A 21,159-nucleotide genomic window follows, 5' to 3' on the forward strand; every position below is an offset into this window, starting at 1 on the left:
GGCCCTGAGGAGGCCACCTCCCCAGGAACCAAATCAGGTCTCTAGACAGAACAGGTTTATAGCTTCTTGGAGGCTATTGCTACACACCTATTTAAGCGGCTTTTCCAGATGTGGGAATGGATGCCCCCGAGTCACCTGCCTATTGACATCTAGTACCCTGAAAACCAGAGGCTAGCACATGTGAGGAGACCAACCAGATCTGGGACAATGCAAACTGATGGAGGTCTGAACCCGCAATCTCTGTGGGTAATCTGGACCCCAGCAGACCCCTGTAAATAACCTGATAAGCCAATGCTTACACCCAATGTCCTTCAGCACTCCCCCCTCCTAAACCAGGTCACCCAAAGCCTCCCCTGAATGGTGCCAATCTCATAGAGGTGAGGGACACAGAGTGTTAAACCTCTTCTGAATCATCTGAGTATTTCGCCAGTACTTACTAATATGTGTTCCAGACCTTTGTCTGGGTAATGGTCAATAGATGGGACAGATTGAATAGTGTCATTTTTGCCGTCTTGGGACTCATAGTCTAATGGCAGAGATGAGTAAGCCATGAAGACAAGATGTGACAAGTGCTGTGGGAGGATTATGTGAACTGGGGACAGGCAGTGTGGTGCAGTGCTTAGAGGCCTAGACGGGCAGCAGATGCTACTGTGAGAGTGCTTAGTGCTAAACATGACATGACTCTTGATCTTGGGGTTGTGAGTTCGAGCCCCATGTTGGGTGTAGAGATTATCTAAAAAATAAAATCTTAAAAAATTGTTTTACCCAAGAGGCTGTTGAAGATGCAGAAGTCTAGTGTCCAGCTTATCCTCTAAGCCTTCTGCAAGCTTCCCAACAAATATGAGCTACCCTCATTAAATCTATGTAGTTATCATTCATAGTACCCCAGAGTAGAGATAAGCATCCTCCCCTCCCCCTCACAGGTAGCCTGGGTGCATCACCTGAACAGAGGACAATGGAAAGGGAAGGGTGAACAATGGGAGAAAGACATGGTGGAATGCACCTCGCGAGGAAGTAGCCCAGACCTTTAGGATGCCAGAGAACACCAAAGGGCCCAGCAGGTGGAAAAGGGCTCCTTGAGGACCTGTCTTGGGGGTCTGTTTGCATGAGAATGAGAAAGCATCAGTTATCCAAATCAGAGAAAGAGAAGGGGCTACCAGCCCTCCTTGGCACTGTCAGGTTGTGTCCCCAACTCAAGTTTATCAAACACACAACTGCTGATACCAAAGAGTATCAAAATAGGGACCACAGAAGTGCTTGGGTCTTCTTTCTTGCTACTGCTTTTCTTTTGACCCAAACTTTTAGATCTGCTAGGGTTTCTTATTCTGGAGTTCATTGGGCCACAGGGAGACAAGAACTCATCCAGAGGCTAAATATAAAGCCAGTCCATCAACTCCCATCTCTAACTAAGTTTTGCCAAATGTGGGCTTTTGCTTCTCATTACAGGATAAATATATGCTCATTCACAAATAAATTAGAAACCATAGATAAGTAACAAAAAGAAATTTTTCAAATAAATTTTATCATTTTCCTTAAAAATATGAAAACTTTAACAAAACATATTCTGGACATTTGCTCCTATCACTAAAACCTTCTTCTGCTGCACAGTTTGTAATGGCTGGACTGTTGTGTTTGAGAGACGTGTGTGTGTGTGTGTGTGTGTGTGTGTGTGTGTGTGGCGCCAATCACCTAAGCATTAGACTCAGAGCTTGTTTCTGCTTCTCTCGCTCTTTTTTTTTTTTTTAATATTTTTGAGAGAGAGAGAGAGAGATAGTGGATGGGGGAGCAGCACAGAGAAAGAGAGAGAGAGAATCCTAAACAGGCTCCGTGCTGTCGGTGCTGAGCCCGATGTGAGGCTCAGACCCACAACATGTGGGATCATGACCTGAGCTGAAACCTAGAGTTGGACGCTTAACTGACTGAGCCACCCAGGCGCCCTGAGTTTCTGCTTATAAATAACACTGAGAGGACCATCCTTATCACAAAATCCTTGCTAGGCTTCTTAGTTATTTCAAGACACATTTCTGGGTGTAGACTTGCTGGATCAAAGGGAGCCCATTTTTTACTATATTGCCAAAATACAGATGGGCCTATTTAGTGTCAGATTTTAGTGGTCAAGTTAGGAGATAACACTGCTAGGAGGTGGAGAGGGGTGATCAGGAGGAGAGGAAGCCAGCCTGGGTTTGCAGCTATTCCTAGGGAGCCCTGGGTTGTGAAACTAGAAAATAATCATGGAATCAGTTAGTTTCTCTACTCCGTCTTCCCTGTATGCTGTCCCAGTTCCCCCACCAACCAGGGCCTCCCCAGGGGTCTTTAGGAGGAGATGGATAGGTCCCTGAGGAGTGGGGGATTAGGGCCAGCAATGCTAAACTGATGACCTAAACCATTCTGCTTTCTCTCAGCATTTGATTTTAGGCATTGTGCTAAATGATTTACAGCCATTATGTGATTTAATTCTCACCAAAGCCCGAGGAGGTATTATTATCTTTATTCCCAATTTATGGATAAGGACACTGAGGCACAAAGGAACTAAGTGATTTGGCTAAGGCCATAGAGCCAGCAGGTAGTAGAGGAAGAGCTCTGAAGGTACAACGTTTCTCCCACACTCAGCCCTGCTCCATGGACTGCCTGGAATGGATCCAGACTTGGTCACCCTGGGAAGGAGGAGCTTGGCAAAAGAGGGCTTGAAGCTTCCACCTAGGCTACCTCCCAACCTTCTCCAGGAGTTGACCCTGGGATAAGGGAGACTTACACAGAACCCCATCTGGCACCGTTGACCTTTGACCTTTAGGTGGATTGGCTAGCTCTAGAAAGGATGGAGGAATAGCTGGGTTGGGAGGGATTGGGGAATTAATCCCTTTGTAACCCTAGGAGGGTCTTGAATAATTGGCCAGACAATGATTGATGATGGGAGGTATTGAAAATCCCAGTGGGTGGACCAGAGATGAGAGAGGGGCCTGGGAAAATCTGCTGATACAAGGAGGTCAAGGGAAGCTGAACTATCAGCAGGAGGGGAAAGATGGACAGGTTTGGAAGTGCAGCCTGCTTGGAAGTAGAGAGCCCTGGTTTCAGAGTCCCAGCTTGGGCTTTCAATGCTAGCCCAGCCCTTTTGTTGCCTTGTCACTCTTAGCATTTGGGGACCTTAAGCCTTCTTTACCTTACCTGTAACAGTATCTTTTGCCCAAGACAGTTGTGAGGAGTTTGGTGCTTAATAAACACTCAATAAATGCTAAGCTATTTTTATTGCCACGTGTTGAAGATCTGGTTCTGTGTGTGGTAAGAAGTCATTGTTATGCATTGCTTGGCCACTTCTGAAGGCCCAGCCCAGACATTCCCTCAGGGGTGGGGGATCAAAGGAGGCCTGAGGGTCCTGAATGTGAAATTGCCTTAGGAGGCTCCTGTACAGTAGCCAGGAAGACCTTTATGATGATTACTAAACCCTAGAGGCCCAATCCCAAACTTAGCCAATTACCCTACTGGCCCCTTCTCTGGGAGGGGTCAATAGTCCCCCTGGGGACTTTGCAAGAGAAGTACAAAGATTTGGGTGGAAATAGGTGAGAAAACCACATTCAGAAGCTGGACCAGGTGAGAATACCCCATCTAACCCCCCACCTCAGGATGCCAGCATAGAGCAGCCGGGTCTCCACAGATAGATGCAGGGCCCAGAAGGAGTGGCAGGTGCCTGCACTCCCACCCCTCATGCCTCCTTCTCTCCTCCACAGAGTTTGACAGACTGTGCCTGGAATCAGGGAGAAAAAGCAAAAGCTGTGGAGGGGCTTAAAAATGACCTCTCCCGCTACAGAACTCAAGGGAATGAGCTGAACTGGCTATAGAACGGGTTGAGATTAGATAGACTACAAGAGAGATTTTGCTTCTCTCACAACAGCAATGTTAAGTGATGCTGTTGGAGGAGGGTGTGGCTCACCAAGGGGACCCCACACACATACACACATGCTTGACTTCCTGTCTGGCTTTAGTGTCAGCAGCTGGCCACACTAATCTTGCTTTGGTCACCCTGTGAGTGTGACAGGCCTCAGTTCAGCCACCCATTCCCAGGAGCCTAGCAGTATTTGGACAGGCCTGGTACTCTCAAAGGGCAATTTGTTTGCAGGCTGTGGTCTACAAGATGACGAAGATGTCTTTGGGGGAAGACAGGAAGAACTGGCACAGAACAAATGCTGGCCCTGGGACTTTTGAACCACGAAAGCTAGTGTGGCAGAAGGAGAGGCCACAGCTCTTTCCCCCTGGCTCACAGGCTTTTGCTCTGCCTGCAAAGGCAGCCTCACTTCACCCAGGCCAGGTTACCTACCACCTCTAATTTAGGTTTCAAATGAGACAACTCCTTCCAAAGACTCCTCTGAAACCCACCAGCTGGATTAGGATCCCTCCACTGTGCTCCCTGTGCCTATCCCTACTAAAGCCTTCGTTCCGTCACCTGGAAACTGATTATTCAACTGTAAAATAAAAATGATATTCACTTTGTAGGATCGCTGAGAGGATTTAAATGAGGCAAAGCTTAGAGTCAGGGTTCAGCAAAAATGATTGCTATTTTTGTTGTTGCTATAGAGTTTATGCCACAGGATTATAATTTTTTTGTTTGTTTATTTATTTATTTTGAGAGAGAGAGAAAGAGAGAGGGAGGAGCAGAGGGAGAGGGAGACAGAAAATCCCCCAAATTTGCTGATAACGCAGAGCCCTATGCATGTCTCAATCTCACAAACCGTGAAATTGTGACCTGAGCTGAAGTTAAGAGTCAGACGCTTCACCGACTGAGTCATCCGGCGCCCCAGGATTATAATTTCTTTTTTTTTAATGTTTATTTATTTTTGAGAGAGAAAGAGACAGAGTGTGGGGGGGGGGGGGCAGAGAGGGAGGGAGAGAGAGAATTCGAAACAGGCTCCAGGTTCTGAGCTGTCAGCACAGAGCCTGAAGTGGGGCTCAAATTCACCAGCCGTGAGATCATGAGCTGAGCCCAAGTCTGACGCCCAACCGACTAAGCCACCTAGGCACCCCTAGGATTAAAATTTCTTATGTATATGTCCCAGGATTATAATTCCCCATGTATCACGGTCTCACTTAACCATGAGCATCTTCAGGTCAGTCTTATTCATTGTATCCCAAGATTCAGGCAGGAGGCTTGGAACACAGTAGACACCCATTCATTCATTTACTCAATTATTTATTCATCCATGGGACAAATATTTATTGATTCATCACCTGATATGTGCCAGGCATAGTTTAGGGGTTGCTAAGTGCCCAGGAACTATTTGTTGAAAGGATGACAGAAAACTGAGGCACTCTTGAAAAGATCACCCTCAATTTCAGTGGGGTAGTAGGATTCAGAATCTCCACTCTATTTCCTAATGTTAAATGTTCAGTGGGTGGATTTTCCCAGCCTTTGTACTTTGGCCTTCCTTCTAAAGCACACCTGAAGCCAACAGAAAGCTCTGGCTACAAAAACGCAGAAATGTAGGTCAGTGGGCAAAAGCACAGTCTCTGGAGTCAGATAGACCCAGGTCTGATCCCAGCCACACAAATCCCTAGCTCTGTGGCCTTGGGCATGTTACTAAAACTCCCCTGGCGTCATTTCCTCATCTGTAACATGAGGAACATAACAGTACAGAGATAACGATCTGCATAAGGTGCTGAAACAAAGTGTCTGGCATACTTGGTGAGTGAGTGTTCAATAAATAAGATTATCCAGGTTCTCATTGTTAGAAAAGAAGGAGGATGAGTTGGGAGTAGAAGTTTTATATCTTTGGGTCTCTTTTCAGGGGATTATTCAGGAGTGGGATTGGATGCCATCATTAAGGAGAGTTGCCTCAATGGGTTGCTTCAGCATGGCCAGAGGATAGAGGATGGTGAAGGTCATGGGGAAGGAGACCAGCTAAGCTTTAGGACCAAATACTGTGTGCTTTTGGGCAGGATCAAGTGTCTGTCTATAACCTAATTACCCTCAGCTATTTGGGTTATGTGTATGACCATGGCATGCATAGTTGCTGTGATCAAATGAAAAACTTGGGGAAATATTTTTAACGTGTAAAAAAAAATATGTTTCGTGTAGAAGGGGCTCTTCTAAAACTTCACAAATAAAAAATTACAATTGGCCAATAAATATGTGAAAAGTTGGGGTGTTTGGGTGGTTCAGTTGGTTAAGCATCTGAGTAGATCTCAGCTCAGGTTGCGAACTCAGGGTTGTCAGTTCAAGCCCTGCTTTGGGGTCTGTGCTGGGCGTGAAGTCTACTTAAAAAAAATGTGAAAATAAATTACTGTTTATTTATTACTAATTAAGTAAATGTAAATGAAAACAAGTTTTCATCTTACAGACTAGCAAAAAATAAACAGATTAAGGTCAAATATACAATTAAAAAAATTTTTTTTTTCAACGTTTATTTATTTTTGGGACAGAGAGAGACAGAGCATGAACGGGGGAGGGGCAGAGAGAGAGGGAGACACAGAATCGGAAGCAGGCTCCAGGCTCTGGGCCATCATCAGCCCAGAGCCCGACGCGGGGCTCGAACCCACGGACCGCGAGATCGTGACCTGGATGAAGTCGGACGCTTAACCGACTGCGCCACCCAGGCGCCCCTACAATTTTAAAAATGAGTGAAGAACTTGAATAGATATTTCTCCAAAGAAGATATACAAATAGCCAATAAGCACATGAAAAGATGTTCAACATTATCAACCATCATAAATATTATTTATTATTTTTTTTTTTTAAGTAGGCTCCACACCCAATGTGGAGCTTTGAACTCACGACCCTGAGATTAAGAGTAGCATGCTCAGGGGGCGCCTGGGTGGCTCAGCTGGTAGAGAGTTCAACTTTGGCTCAGGTCATGATCTCACTGTTTGTGAGTTCAGGCCCCGAGTCGGGTTCTGTGCTGACGCCTCAGAGCCTGGAGCCTGCTTTGGGTTCTGTGTGTGTGTGTGTGTGTCTCTCTCTCTGCCCCTTCCCAGCTCATGCTGTCTCTCTCTCTCTCTGTAAAATAAATAAACATTAAAAAATTGTTTTTTAAAAGAGTAGCATGCTCAGTGTGCTTGGGTGGCTCAGTCAGTTAAGCATCCAACTCTTGGTCTCAGCTCAGGTCATGATCTCACGGTTGGTGGGATCAAGCCCTGTGTCTGGCTCTGCACTGCAGCTCAGAGCCTGCTTGGGATTCTCTCTCTCTCCCCCCTCTCTTTATCCCTCCCCCACATACATGCTCATGCTCTCTCTCAAAATAAATAAATAAGCAAACTTAAAAAGAGGGGGAAAAAAAGAAGTCAAAAGCTGCAGTAAGGGGCACCTGGTGGCTCAGTCCGTTAAACATCTGACTTCGGCTCAGGTCATGATCTCACCATCAGTGGGTTCGAGCCCCGTGTCAGGCTCTGTACTGACAGCTCAGAGCCTGGAGCCTGTTTCAGGTTCTGTGTCTCCCTCTCTCTCTGACCCTCCCTGTTCATGGTCTGGCTCTCTCTGTCTCAAAAATAAATAAACGTTTAAAAAAAAAAAAGCTGCAGTAAACTTTTTCAACATTGGCTGCAGTAAATCTTTTCAATAAAAGCTGCCTGGATGTCTCAAAAAAGAAATAAAATAAAAAATAAAAATAAAGGGGCGCCTGGGTGGCGCAGTCGGTTAAGCGTCCGACTTCAGCCAGGTCACGATCTCGCGGTTTGTGAGTTCGAGCCCCGCGTCAGGCTCTGGGCTGATGGCTCGGAGCCTGGAGCCTGTTTCCGACTCTGTGTCTCCCTCTCTCTCTGCCCCTCCCCTGTTCATGCTCTGTCTCTCTCTGTCCCAAAAATAAATAAACGTTGAAAAAAAATTAAAAAAAATTTTTTTAATAAATAAAAAATAAATAAAAATAAAAATACATAAAAATAAAACTGAAAAGGGGAACATGCTCTACTGACTGAGCCAGCCAGGCATCCCTATAATAATAATAATAATAATAATAATAATAATAATAATTTAAAAAAACAGATAACAATAAGTATTGGTTTCAATATGGAGAAACTAGAATCCTCATACACTGCAAGCAGGAATGTAAAATGTACAACTGCTTTGGAAACAGTTGGTCAGTTTCTTAAAATGTTAAAAACTGAATTTTCATAGGATGCAGCAATTCGACCTCTAGCAATCTACCCAGGAGAAATGAAAACGTAAGTCCACACAGTCCTGGCACATGAATGTTCACAGCAATGTTATTCACAATAGCAAAAAAGTGGAAACAGCATTTGTGTCGTTTATTAATCAACTGATGAATGCACAAACAAAATGTGGTATATCCACACAATGGAATACTATCTAGCAATAAAAAGGAACAAACTACTGTACATGCTATAACATAGATGAACTTCAAAAATACTATGCTCAGTGAAAGAAACCAGACACAAAAGAACACATGTTGTGATTCTATCCATATGAAACATCCAGAAAAGACAAATCTATAGAGACAGGAAGTAGATTCTTGGTTACCTAGGGCTGGGAGTGGGATTAAGGAGTGACTGGAAATGGAATGATATAAATATTCTAAAATTAGTTTGTGGTGATGTTTGCATAATTCTAGAAATATACTAAAAATCATTGACTTGTACACTTGAAATGAATGAATTTGATGGTGTATAAGTTATATTGCAAAAAATCTTTAAAAAAGAAAAAGTGGAGGGGACCTGGGTGGTTCAGTCAGTTAAACCTCTGACTGTTGATTTTGGATCAGGTCATGATCTCACAGTTTTGTGAGTTGAGCCCTGCATCTGTTAGCACAGAGCCTGTTTGGGATTCTCCCTTTCTCTTCGCCCTTCTCCTGCTTGCGCTCTCTCAAAATAAATAAATAAACTTAAAAAAAAAAAAAAAAGAAAAGAAAAGGATTGCATTTAATGACCAACATATTATTGGAAGTGTTGGGAAATAGGTAACCTCAAGGCTTTTCTAGAGAACAATCTCTCCATATATACAAAATTTTAAAACATGCACATCTTTTGACCTAGCACTTTCACTTCTAGGAATTTATTCTAAGGAAATGGACAGTTACTTGGGCAGAGACATTTGTATGAGGATATTTCCTGCGGTATTGTTTTGTATACTGAATATTTGGAGATGACACAAATGTCCTCTATCAGGTAATAGATAAAATAAATAAATCAAATTGATCAAATAAATATGGAAGGCTATGCAGCTCTTAAAGAGAGCTGGGTAAGTCTTTATGGAAATATGTTTATTGATATGCATTTTTATTATTATGGAAAATTTTCAACATAGGCAAAGGTAGAAAAAAGATTATAAGGAGCCCTCATGCAGCCATCCCCCAGCTTCTACAGTTATTATGAAGTCTCATTTCATTTGTACCCCCACTTGCTTATTTCTTGTATTATTTTGAAGGAAATCCCAGACATGGTTTCATCTGTAAGTATTTCAGTATGTATCTCTGAAAAACTAAAAGACTCTAATTTAAAAATCACTACAGGAGCACTTGGCTGGCTCAGTTGGCAGAGCATATGACTCTTGATCTTGGGGTTGTGAGTTCAAGCCCCACATTGGGTGTAGAGATTACTTAAAAATAAAATTTTAAACAAACATCACAATATTATCACACTTCAAAAAATAGTAATAAATCTAGGGGCCTGAGCCAAAATCAAGAGTCAGACACTTAACCAACTGAGCCACCCAGGTGCCCTTAGATATCTTTTTTAATAGTTTGTTTAAATCTAAATATAAATAAGCGCCACACACTATGATTGATTGATATGCTTCTTAACACTTCTTAAATATTTTTAAGTTTTGGGGTCCCTGGGTGTCCCAGTCGGTTAAGTGTCCCACTCTTGGTTTTGGCTCAGACCATGATTTCACGGTTCGTGGGTTTGAGCCCCATATCTGGTTCTGTCAGCCAGGGCCTGCTTGGGATTTCTCTCTCCCCCTCTTTCTTCCCCTCCATATCTCTTGCTCTCTCAAAATAAATAAACTTTAAAAAATATTTTTAAAAATATTTTTAAGTTTTATTAACAAGTAATCACATGCCATACAATTCACCCATTTAAGGAATACAACATAATAGATTATAATATATCTGCAGAACTGTACATCCATCAGCACAATCAATTTTACACTTTCATCCCTCTGAAAATAATGCCCTCCCTTTGGCCATCACTCCCCAATTCTCTCATCTCCCCATATCCACTTTATATCTCTATGGAATTCCCTATTCGGATATTTCATGCAAATAGAATCACAATATGTGGTCCATTGTGACTGGATTCTCTCTTTGAGCATGTCTTCTTTTCTTTTTTAAATTAAAAACATTTTTTTAACATTTATTTATTTTTGAGAGAGAGAGTGTGAGCGGGGAGGGGCAGAGAGAGAGGAGGACAAAGGATGCAAAGCAGGCTTCATGCCTGAGATGGGGCTCAAACTCACAAACCACAAGACCATGACCCAAGCTGAAGCTGGACACTCAACTGAGTGAGCCACCCAGGCACCCCCACTCTGAGCATGTCTTCAAGATTCATCTATGTTGTAGCACACATCAGGACTTCATAAGTTCTTCTTGCCAAATAATATTCCATTGTATGGATATACCACATTTTGTTTACCCATTCATTAGCTGATAAACATTAGGGTTGTTTCCATTTTTTTTTTTTACTGTTATTAATAATGCTCCTTGAGTATGTACAAGCTTTTGGTGGGGACTGTTACGTGTGTGTGTGTGTGTGTGGTGATTCTTAAATATCCCCTGGTTTATAAGTTTCCTCCATGTGTGTATGTGCATGTGTGTGAGATTGTGTTCACTTACAATTTATTTGCTGAAGATATTGTGATGTTTGCATGCAGTTTCTCACAATCTGGATTTTCCTGGTTGCATTTACAAGGGGGTAGTCTTGACCTCTTTTCCTTTGCATTTCCTGATACTTTATAGTTAAATGTAGAGATTTGATGGCAAGACTGGGGTGCCTGGCTGGCTCAATCGGTAGAGCATGCAACTCTTGATCTCGGGTTGTGGGTTTGAGCTCCACATTGGGTGTAAAATAAAATAAAATAAAATAAAATAAAATAAAATAAAATAAAAATAAAATCTTACAGAAAAGACTACTTCATAGTTGGTTGTGGTATACTTCTATCAGAAGGCACATATTGCCTGGTCGTCTCTTCCTAACATGTTAGCATCCATTTACACTCCATACCTCAATCAGTTAATTCATTAGAGATTTCAAAATGTTGAAATTCTAACAAAAGAAAAATTTTAAGTCCATTACAGAATGGAATACTACCCAGACATAAAAAGGAACAAATGTTGATACATAAAGTTGGATGGATCTCAAGGACATTATGCTGAGTGAGAAAAGTTCATCTCAAAGGTCACGTATTATGTGATTCCATTTATATAAAATTCTTAAAGTGACAAAATTATAGGGTTGGGAAATAGGTTAGTAATTGCCAGGGGTTTAAAACGTTGGGGTGAAAGGGTGGTGGTTGTGACTATGAAGAGGTGCCATGAAGAAAATCTCTGCTATAATGGAAAAGCTCTGAATCTTGATTGCATTGATGGTTACAGGAATCTGCACATGGGATAAAATGACATCAAACTTTACACATTGTAGCAACACCAATTTCCTGGTTTTGATACTGTACTTTAGGTAAGATGTAACCATTGGGGGAAACTGGATGAAGGGCATGTTGGAACTTTCTATACTATTTTTGCTACTTCCTGTGAATCTATAAATATTTCAAAAATAAAGTTGAAAACAGTAAATTTATAGAATCTTATGTGTATGAGTTCACTTATGTAAAAACATTTTAAGTAGCAGTTGTTATTTATTATTATCCTTGTCTTATATTTGAGAAAACTTATGTCCAGTTAAGAGTTGATTGTCAAAGTCAGCCTGTATTCTTAAGCACTATGTCCTGCCTTGTGTACGCTTAGCCATACAATATTACATTAAAAAGTTGGGACAGACACACAGCATTTGTTCCAGTGGTTATTCCTGGGAAGGTAGAATTGGGCAAGAGGGTTTAATTTTCAGTTCATAGGTTTCTGTATTGTTTGACTCATTTACAGCAAACATATGTTACTTTTATAATAAAAATATAAGATATATTTTCAGTTGGAGGGAAAAAAAGGAAAAGCTAGTGAGGCACCCCCTCTTTGGCACCCTAATGATGGACGTGGGTTATCCAACAGTCACCACCATTATTCTGAAAGATAAAACTTGGCAGGATGGGGTCCCTTTCCCTGCCCTGTTTTGTGTTCATCCCTTTGGCTTTCCAGCTTCCTTTGGGCCCAACCATCCCTCTAAATCCGTGTGGCTCTTGGATTGCACATGGGGCTGACTGTAGGGAAAGGACGCTGTTTGGTTTTGTTCCCCTCCCCACCCCTCCGGAGGGCTGGGGCTGCCCACGCCGCAACCCCGGGGACGGACAAAGCCAAAGGCTGCAGGGAGGAGCTCGGCTCTAGCGGGGGCTTTCTCCCTTGCGACTGACGCTTCTCAAAACCTTTCTCGCCTGTCAGGTCCCCCGTGCTTGGTGTCCAATGGCTTACTTTTATTGAAACAAGAATCTTTCCAAAGGAATTCTTCTAGGGCATCGGTAAAAATAGACGTTTTAAAAGCGGTAACGTTCACGCGGAGGTTCACCGCCAAATCCCAATTTTTTCCCCGGAGGAGTGCTAATGTTACAAGGTCGCAAGACTATAGCATTAAAGTTTTGTCTGCTTTCTTGTTTAAACAAGATGGATTTCAACCAAAGTTCAATTTCCTTAATGTAAACTGGAGGGAAATCAGCACCACCATCATCTAGAGTGGGCCCAATTGGCCTGAAACCGTTTGCATGTTCTCATTTCATGTTCTTTACCAGAGGAGAGGAAGGGAAGGCCGCAGAATGCCCCTGAAATTAATGGGGTTATTTAGGAAATCCCACAGAGGACAAATAATTTTTTTTCTGTTTCCTTTGTTGTTATTACTTGACATGGAACTCAAACTCATGAACCATGAGACTATGACCTGAGCCAAAGTAAGATGCTTAGCCAATTGAACCACCCAGGGGCCCCACCTTTTTTTGTTGTTGCTTTCAATAACAAAACAAATCATGCTTATTATTTTAAATGTAAAAAATGTAAAGCAAAAAGTAAAAGAACTTTCCCTCACTCTCCCCATGCAATTCCCCAGGAATAACTAAGTAATCACTGTTAAAATTTCCATTTTCATCTGTCTAGATCTTTTTCTTTTTTAAGTTTATTTATTTACTTAAGTAATCTCTACACCCACCGTGGGGCTGTAACTTAGGACCCCTAGGTCAAGAGTCACATGCTCTTTGAACTATAAAAGGCACTACTGTCTAGGTCTTTTTCTATGCATATTCCAACACATGTACACACAGACACAAACACAGACACACACAATCAGAATTTCATGAAGATTAAAAAAAAAAAAAACTTTAATTGAGGTATAACAAACTGTGCAAATCTTGGGGCACCTGGGAGGCTCAGTTGATTGAGCTTCGGACTCTTGATTCCGGGCTCAGGTCTTGATCTCACGGTTCATGGGTTCAGGCCCCACGTTGGGCAGGCTCTGTGCTGACAGTGAGGAACCTGCTTGGGATCCTCTCTCTCCCTCTCTCTCTGGCCCTCCCCAGGTCGTTCTCTCTCTCTCTCTCTCTGTCTCAGAATAAATAAATGAACTTGTAAAAAAATTGTGCAAATCTCAAGTGTACAGCTCCATAACTTTTATATATGTATACGTCATTGCACATTTCACTGCAGTTTTTTTTTTTTTTAACTCAACAATATTGTGACATTTATTCCATAGTGGGACGTATGGATCTAACTCATGCTTTTCATGGTAGCATAGTATTCCATAGTATGAATCTGTAATCAGTGCTCTAATTAGCCTCTCCCAATTGATGACTAGTTAGGTTGTATCCAAGTTTTTGCTTTTATATGTTATTAAATTTTAAAACTCTAACTTTTTTACTTCATGTAAGAATAATACATGCTCAGTATAAAACACTGGATATTTCAAAAATGTATGGCTTAGAGAGCAAAAGTCCTTAGGGCACCTGGGTGGTCAGTTGGTTAAGCGTCTGACTTTGGCTCAGGTCATGATCTTCTGGTTCATGAGTTCAAGCCCCACATCGGGCTCTGTGCTGACAGCTCAGAGCCTGAAGCCTGCTTTGAATTCTGTGTCTCCCTCTCTGTGCCCCTCCCCTGCTTGTGCTCTGTTTCTCTTTCTCTCTCTCAAAAATAAATATTTAAAAGAATTTTAAAAAAAGAAAGCAAAAGTCCTTCATAATCCCCTCTCAGATAACCACCAAATACAGAAGTTATTTTCGGCATATACCACATATATCATTTATATTGTGTTATCTCTGTATGCTATTGAAAACATAAATAGGGTTTTTTTTTTTTTTTTTTTTTTTTTTTTTTTTTTTTTGCTGCTAAAGCCATTGGATTTTGAATTCTGGGTCCTTGTCTGCTTCCCAGCAGGGAAGATGCCAGGCCCTTTTAAGCTATAGACTCTGAGAACCAGGTTCTCAGAAATCGGGACTTCAATTGCCACCTGTTCTGCCTCATCGTTCTTAGACCTTCCCATTTCCCCTCCAGGACAACCTTTCTCCCCAAGTGTCCTGTACTTCTCTGGAACACTGAGTCCATTTCTGTTCTTATCTTTACAAATCTCTCCCTCACCCCCCAACACACATACATGATAAATATATGACTTATCCACATCCTTTGCTATGTAAGCCACTTATACAGATACATATATCCTTTATTTACAAAGTAGGCTTAAAAACTAACAGAGTCACATTTTAAAGTTGTTTCATCTTTCCCTTTGAATAATGCCAATAATACTAGTAGAATATACAAGTTATCCACCAATGAATACTAAGAGATTCGGTGGACAACTTGTATATGCACAGCCTTCCATTCAAGTGTTCCTTATCTTCCCACCTCCTCTCCAGGACACAGAGGGAGTTTGGGAGAGTGTCTTTAGATTGAATGGCCAGACTGTTTTCCAGGCTGAAAGCCTCCAAGAATGCCCCTGATTAGAGTGTGGGCTGAGCCTGCAGTTAGGGATCCACTCTATAGATGCACTCTCATCCCTTTGTTGTTGGTCCACAGGAAAAAGCACTGGTTGAGGGCTCTTGGAACCCAAAGCAGGACACCAATCCCAATTTCACAGGGACTGAGCTTATACACTTCCCTCAAGGAAAAAGGTGAGCAGAGACCAGTCTTTTATGATGCTGCTCTTCTCAGGAACATTGTATCATCATCATCATCATGGGCTACTTGATGAACACTTCCTTCAGGCCAGGAACTTGATATATACATTTCATTATTTAATCTCATAATCCCATGAAGGTGTGAATATGGCCCCTATTTTACTGATGAGAAAAGCCAAGTTTCAAGAGGTCAAGTAACCCGTGCAAACTGCACACTATGAATAAATAACAGATTAGGTCTCAAACCCACTGACAGCAGAGCCCTGGCTCTAAATCACCATGTCACTGCACGACACTACCTCTAAGCACCATGACCTCAGTAAAGGAAGAAGCACAAGTGTGCATAACCAACTTCTTTGTTCGGACTATTTCACCAGGAGGAAGCCCACATTTGCATAATGGTATCTTCTCAAGGACAGAATAGGGACAGTATTTCTCTTTCCTACTAGAGATTTTGAACCCCTCTATACATGATTTAGACTGTGGTTCTGTGACATAAAGTCTTGGAATACCATGGAATGCTTTTGTTTGTTTGCTTGTTTGGTTAAAGAAGCAGCCGTCTTGCCCAACGACATGTGAGTATAAAGGTTGTTTTCTTGAGCTGCTCATTATTCAGCCAGTCATTCATGAATTCATTCAACAAGTGTCTTTGATATGCCAGGCACTGGGGATTAAAAGAGGAACAAAAGAGACAATATCTCTGCTCTCCAGAAACTGACAGTCTATTGAATGAGACAGTTGTCCAACAATTACAATAAAATGTGATCAATCTCTGATGGTAGGACTCTAATCTAGGGGCACCTAACCTAGTCTGGAGTGACTGGTCAGGAAGGTTTCCTGAAAGATGACTTTTAGGCTAAAACTAGGCTGTCAGCAAACATAAGAAAGTGTTATAGGAGGCAGGTGGCAAAGCTAGTGTCATTTCTTTAGTTAGTAGTTCCCATGAAGTAGGCAATGGATATAGGGCCAGACCTCAACAACAGAATAAATGCTGGTAGCAGCACACCCCAAAACATATGTAACAAAAGAGAGTGGCTGTACAAAAAGAATATAAAATCTGGTACAATTCCTTTGCTACCACTATTCTGATTTTTGACCTTCAAAAAATGAGCTATTTCAAATGCACAAAGCTTAGGGGCGCCTGGGTGGCTCAGTTGGTTAAGCGGCCGACCGACTTCAGCTCAGGTCATGATCTCACAGTCCGTGGGTTCAAGCCCCACGTCGGGCTCTGTGCTGACAGCTCAGACACTGGAGCCTGCTTTGGATTCTGTGTCTCCCTCTCTCTCTGACCCTCCCTCATTCATGCTCTGTCTCTCTCTGTCTCAAAAATAAATAAACATTAAAAAAAAAAACCACACAAATGCACAAAGCCTAGCTTTCCAAGGAAATAGATTGATATCTAATAGATAATCTCTAATAGCCTCAAATGGTGGTGCTCTCTCAGAGTTTGGAATGTGTGGGAGACATTTTTATGTTTTAAAAGTACACCTTAGAAAATAGCACCAAAAGGGATCATACCGATGCAGCTATAAAATCAACTCCTGTTTACCGAGTACTCCTTCCTCAGTCATTCTAATAAGACACAATGAACTTGCCTATAGAGGCTGATATCTAAAAATAAGGAGTTCCCAAATTGTTTGGGCTGTACTCTTTACTCAGAGCACAGCAATCATCTTCTCTCTGGCAAGAGAAAACTTTAAATACAAAAATGCTTGCACTACTGGGTTCACAGCCAAGAGGGGAGATCAAATGCAGTGTGCTCACAATTTCAGTAGGATAATGGAAGGTAAACTGAGGGCTCTAAGATCCATGTGGGTTGACAGGGAGGAAAAATCACTCCAAGGAGAAATGTATTCTATAAGAAGATCTAGGGACGCCTGGGTGGTTCAGTCAGTTGAGCGTCTGACTCTTGATCTTGGCTCAGGCCATGATCTCCTGGTTTGTGAGACCCTGGGTCAGGTTCTGTGCTGATAGTGTGGAGCCTACTTGGGATTCTCTCTTTCCCTCACTCTCTGCCCCTCCCCTTTTATCTCTCTTTCTCTCTCTCTCTCTCAAAATAAATAAGTAAACTTAAAAAAAAAGATCTAGGGGCGCCTGAGTGGTTCAGTTGGTTAAGTATCAGACTCTTGGTTTTGGCTTGGGTCATGATCTCGTGATTTATGGGTTCGAACCCCACATCCCTCTGTGCTGATAGTGCGAAGCCTACTTGGGATTCTCTCTCCCTCTCTCTCTGCCCCTCCCAAGCTCTCTCTTCTCTCTCAAAATAAACTAAAAAAAATTCAATTTTGTTTTACAATATATATAGCGTGTATATATAGAGATATACACAATTTACATATAATAAAATGCACAGATGTTTAATGTTCAGTTCCATAGGTTCTGATAATTATATATGTATATGTGTGCATGTGTGTGTGTGTAATCTCCATCTAAAACAATATATAGAACATTTCCATTATCCCAGAAAATTTCTTTGATCCTTTTCTTGATAAATCACCTCCCCAGTAATGGCAACCACTTTTTATACTTCAAACACCAAAAATTAGTTTAGTCTATTTCTGGACTTCTTTTTTTTTTTTTTTAACGTTTATTTATTTTTGAGACAGAGAGAGACAGAGCATGAACGGGGGAGGGGCAGAGAGAGAGGGAGACACAGAATTGGAAGCAGGCTCCAGGCTCTGAGCCATCAGCCCAGAGCCCGACGCGGGGCTCGAACTCACGGACTCACGGACTGTGAGATCGTGACCTGAGCTGAAGTCGGACGCTTAACCGACTGAGCCACCCAGGTGCCTCTATTTCTGGACTTCTATAAGTAAAATTGTATAGTTCATACTCTTTTGTAACTTTCTTCTTTTGCTTAACATAATCATTTTGAGATTCATTCATGTTATTGAGTGTGTCAGTAGTTCGTCCTTTTTGTTGTTGTAGAATTCCTTTATATGAATGTCATAATTTGTTATCCCATTCTCCTACTGATGGACATTTGGGCTTTCTCCACTTTTGGACTATATATAAATACGGCTGTTATGAACAATTTGTGTATAAGCCTTTTTGTGGACATATGTTTTCATTTCTCTTGGGTATATACCTAAGAGTAGAATTGCTGGATCATATGATAGATGTATGTTTAATTTTATAAGAAGTTACAAAAACACTTCTCAAAACTATCATTTTACACTTTCACCTGCAATGTATGAGAGTTCCAATTGCTGTACTTCCTTGCCACCACCCATTGTAATCAGCGTTCTTGAATTTAGCCATTCCAGTGGATGTGAAATGGTATCTAATTATGATTTTAATTTGCATTTCCCTGAAGATTGATAAATTTCAAGGTATTTGAAAATAACCCTTGGTCAAAGGGGAAATTAGACACCTGGGTGGCTCAGTCGGTTAAATGTCTGACTTCTCTCCCTGCCCCTCCCCAGCTCATGCTCTGTCTCTCTCTCTCTCTCAAAAATAAACATTGGGTGTTTATTGAGCCAACTGGGTGGCTCAGTCGGTTGGGCATTTGACTTTGGCCCAGAATGTGATCTTGTGGTTCATGGGTTTGAGTGCCATGTCGGGCTCTGTGCTGGCGGCTCAGAGCCTGGAGCCTGCTTCAGATTCTGTGTCTCTCTCTCTCTCTGCCTCTTCCCCTGCTCATGTTCTGTCTCTGTCTCGAAAATAAATAAACACTTAAAAATTAAATAAATAAATATACATCAAAAAATTTTTAAAGGGGAAATTAGAAATTGTTTTACACTCAATGAAAGTGAAAGACATAACAAAAGTGTGGGATGCAAAAATAGTGTGCTTTTTAAATTTTTTAAAAACATTTATTTATTTATTTATTTATTTTTAATGTTTATTTATTTTTGAGACAGAGACAGCATGAACGGTGGAGGGTCAGAGAGAGAGGGAGACACAGAATCCGAAGCAGGCTTCAGGCTCTGAGCTGTCGACCCAGAGCCCAATGCAGGGCTCGAACTCACACACCGTGAGATCATGACCTGAGCCGAAGTCGGAGGCTCAACCAACTGAGCCACCCAGGTGCCCCAACATTTATTTATTTTTGAGAGACAGAGAGACAGAGCACAAGTAGGGGAGGAGCAGAGAGAGAATGAGACACAGAATCCAAAGCAGGCTCCAGGCTCTGAGCTGTCAGCACAGAACCCGATGCGGGGCTCGAACTCACAAACCGTGAGATCATGACCCAAGCCAAAGTCGGTCATCCAACTGACTGAGCCATCCAGCCACCCCCCAAATAATGTGCTTTTAATGCTTTATTAGAAAGTGCTTATATTTTAAAAAAGGAAAAATATAAAATCAGTGATGTAAGCTCCTACTTTAAGAAGTTAGAAAAAGAACAAATTATATTCTTAGTAAGTAGAAGAAGGAAATAAAAGTAAGAGCGGAAATTAATAAAAGAGAAAATGTAAAGAGAAAATACAAGGTCAAAAGTTGGTTCTTTGGAAGGATTAATAAAATTTGATAGTTTTAATCCTAGCAAGATTTATCAATAAATAAGGGGAAAACAAAAATAACCAACAACAGGCAATCAAAAATGGACATCTTTATAGATGCTATGGATAGTAAGAGGAACAATAAAATATTATGAGTAAATTTATTCTAATAAATTGGACAACTTAAATGAAATGGACAAGTTCCTTGAAAAACACAATTATCACAATGGATATAAGAAAAAAGAAAAATCTAAATAGCCCCATACTTATTAAAGAAATTGAATTTATTATCAAACTCTTACTGTGAAGAAAATTCCAGGGCCAGATGGCTTCAGTGGTGAGTTTTACCAAATATTTATTTAAGGAAGAAAAAAATAACAATCCTACACAAACTCTTTCAAAACAAAGAAGAGGGAACACTTCCCAATTTATTTTATGAGGCCAGAGTAACCTTGATATGAAAACCTGATGAAGATACTAAAAAAAGAAAGTTATAAACTGATATTCTTCATGAACATACATGCAAAAACCTATAACTCTTTGATGCAGCAATTTCATTTCCAGAAGTTTATCCTAAAGATGCACTCTTAGAACTGTACAAAGATTAACTGTAGGACATCCACTATTGGGATATTTTTAATAGTAAGAATTAGAAATAACTCTACAAACAACAATGTTCCCCCAAATATGACAAGTTAAATAAATAAGGTCCATTTATATGACAGAATACATAGCCATTAAAATATGGTAGAAATGTGTATTGACACAAGAAAATTCACTATATATTGTTTATTCTTTATTTTTTTGTAAATTTTTAAAGTTTATTCATTTATTTTGAAAAAATAAATAAAAGTAGATTACCAAAGATTTCAGGTGCTCTCACCATTAAAAAAAAGCAAGGCAATGGATATGTGCATTATCTTTTTTAAAAAATACTTTATTTATTTGTTTGCTTTTAATGTTTACTTCTTTTTGAGAGACAGAGAGAGTACAAGCGGGTGAGAGGCAGAGAGAGAGGGAGACTCCGAATTTGAAGCAGGCTGCAGGCTCTGAGCTGTCAGCACAGAGCCTGATATGGAGCTCAAACTCGTGAACTGCAAGATCATGACCTGAGCCGAAGTTGAGTGCTTACCGCCTGAGCCACCCAGGCACCCCTGAATATGTTCATTATCTTGACTGTAATAATCATTTCACTTCATGGATTTCAATTTTTTTTAATGTTTATTTATTTTTGAGAGACAGAGGGAGACAGAGCATGAGCAGGGGAGGAGCAGAGAGAGACGGAGACACAGAATCCGAAGCAGCACCAGGCTCTGAGCTATCAGCACAGAGCCCGACACGGGGCTTGAACTCACGAACCATAAGATCATGACCTGAGCCGAAGTCGGACACTTAACCGACTGAGCCACCCAGGCGCCCCACACTTTATGTATTTCATGTTGTAGACCTTAAATACACAGTTTGTATTATTATTATTATTTTTTTTTTTACCGAAAGTAGATTACCAAAAAGTATTATGGCATGATT

General features: G+C 41.2%; 1 long non-coding RNA gene across 1 annotated transcript in view; it reads left to right on the forward strand.

Moving 5' to 3' along the window:
* The window catches only part of LOC115516634, a 31,763-nt gene that overhangs the window by 10,367 nt on the left and 237 nt on the right, over window positions 1–21,159 (forward strand). The window contains exon 3 of the long non-coding RNA XR_003969610.1: window positions 15,090–15,184. This is a non-coding gene — a long non-coding RNA (uncharacterized LOC115516634). The remainder of the gene's footprint in view (window positions 1–15,089; window positions 15,185–21,159) is intronic.

Source organism: Lynx canadensis, chromosome A1 (genome assembly GCF_007474595.2).
Source record: "Lynx canadensis isolate LIC74 chromosome A1, mLynCan4.pri.v2, whole genome shotgun sequence".
Taxonomy (NCBI): Eukaryota; Metazoa; Chordata; class Mammalia; order Carnivora; family Felidae; genus Lynx; species Lynx canadensis.